This window comes from Montipora foliosa, chromosome 1 (genome assembly GCF_036669935.1).
Source record: "Montipora foliosa isolate CH-2021 chromosome 1, ASM3666993v2, whole genome shotgun sequence".
Taxonomy (NCBI): Eukaryota; Metazoa; Cnidaria; class Anthozoa; order Scleractinia; family Acroporidae; genus Montipora; species Montipora foliosa.
In genome coordinates this window covers 20,284,823-20,287,322 of record NC_090869.1, presented here as the reverse complement: position 1 = coordinate 20,287,322, position 2,500 = coordinate 20,284,823, and positions in this window count along the sequence as shown.

Below are 2,500 nucleotides of genomic sequence, written 5' to 3'. Positions count from 1 at the left end.
TTCCATTGCTTTTTAACCGTGCTTAACCGTTGAAAAGCGTCTCAAAACAGACGTTAATCGTATAAAAAGTCTCGTGAATCGTGCCTTAAACGTTTTAATGTCATGTAAAACCATTCAAGTGCTCTACAAAGCTTTAAAGGCGCTACTTTAATGCTTGAGTCTTTTGCCATTGCTTCGTTTAATCTCAGCGATGCGACCCTACATAGACCCTATAGTTTTATCGATTAACTCCCCAGAAATGCTTCCAGAGTAAGATCAGTAGTGGGCTTGAGAACTCTAACTCTTACTTTTGTTTCCTCGGGTATTCTTTTTCTCGATGGCAATTTTTTCGTCAATTTTACGTAGAGTTATACCCTTATTCTTGATCGTACTGGCAAATTTTCATTTTAGGTTTGGCTTTTTTATACGCTCCGCTTCTCTTAAAATTTCTTCCATGTAGTATCTCAACATAGCAACACTAGCGACGAGCGTGACTGCGTCAGAGGCCAGTGGTTTCGGATGATTAATGTGTTGACATATGACCTCTTAATTGACCAAGTCTTGAATTTGTGACACCATAGCCTCCATAGACAATCTTGGACAAATTAATGGAACATTGAGACCACCCCTCCCCCAAAATCAGTGATGGGAAAATGGCGCGTTTTGGCCTTCACGCACCTTCATCCTTCACTTGGGGGAGAGGGGGCATTTCTGTTCCATTTTATTCTGCCCAAGATTGTAGCTGTGAAATTCAGACGGAGGACATGGGCACCCCCCCTAACAGGGCCTCAGCATTGGACCGAAAATACTATTAACGCTAACAAATGCGAACTTAGCAAGGTACAGATTTTGTTAGCTTGCTTTATGCAAAAACAAATATTGATGCAAAAGTAAATAATATTGATACACAGTTTTCAGAAAGAGCAGAAGGAAGTTTCCAGGACGGTCGCTCGAGAATAGCATATTTACGACATGAAAACAACATTAATTTTGAACCGTGAATATAGAATATAAACAGTTACGATCAGCGACAAACATTTTGGGAGATTTTTGCTACGTTCAATTTTGTTATATTACGTTTTGGCTGCACAAAGAAATCGCAAAATCGAAAGTGACATCGCCGGAATTCAGCGGGCGCCGTGATTACTAGTAAGTTACCGCGGCATGTTTACTTGCCAAACAGTGAAGCATCTGTGTCAAATGATGGCAAGATATCGGGTTTCCGTAAGTTTCTTTTTCTGTCAAGTGTTATAAAGTTTGACAATAAATGAGCGAATTCAAAACAAAGATCACAATCGCCCACCATTGTTTCTGCAAAGTCAAAAATTTACTCTCCAAGACGAGGTTATTTATCACCAGGTAATTCCATCATTTTGGAAATAGCAGCTACTTTATTATTCACCGGCGTCACAATTTTTTGCTGATTTTGGGGCTCATTTTGTTGAAACTCAAGCACGCTTCGAACAGACCTGTTTATTTTCATGAAACCTTTCCTGCTTACAGAGTTATACTAAAAATATCCTCCCGTATCACGTTTCAACCTTAAGCTGGGTTTCGACAAAACACTGACCCCCGGTCAACTGACCCCCTTACTGACTCCCTATAAAATCAATGGGAAAATGAATACTGCTTACTTAAGCCTCAACATCCCTTTTTAAACAGCATTGTTCAACAATATTTAAGTCTAAGCATCCATTTTAAAAAGGTTAGTTTTCGATTAGTGTTGTGATGGCCGATTACTTCATGTAAGCTAACCTTTTTAAAATGGGTGCTTAGACATATTGCTGAACAATGCTGTTTAAAAAGGGTTTTTGAGGCCTAAGTAAGCAGTATTCATTTTCCCATTGATTTTATAGGGGGGTCAGTAAGGGGGTCAGTTGACCGGGGGTCAGTGTTTTGTCGAAACACCCTTAAGCTCGAAAATTCAATACACAACATGATATTATAACTCACAAAGGCAGAAATTATCACAGAATCCTTTTCCAGCGAAACATTTTATTGAAATAAACAACATAAGATGCACTAAAACGCCATTCGCGTTGCAATGACTTTCCATTGCTGGTTAACGAGAATAACAAACTCACGAGGCAGAATGTATATTTATTTTAACACCAGTTTCAAGTGGAATGTATTCTTAGAGAACGTCTATGTTGTGTAAAAACGTTTGCAAGTCCAATCCAACCAGCATCCTCGGAAAATTTGCTCCTAGAAAATTTTATTTCGTGGGAAAAGAGCTGCGAAACAGGTGAATTTTTTGCGCAATTTTTAATGTGGAAAGTTTGTTGCCACCGGGTACAAAAAGTTACTGTAATGTGCAGAAAGGAGGATTCCCAAGGTTTCCGTTCATGTGCGAATTGGCTTGTACCAGGTGGCAGGGAAATGGCAATATTGTTCAACTTGAAGGTTATTTTTTTTTTGGGTTACACCTTACGATCGGCACCTCTACATGAATGATCAATGATTCGATTTGATTTTGAATGTGATTGTGTCATTGGGAACGTAACCCTAGTATCAAATATCA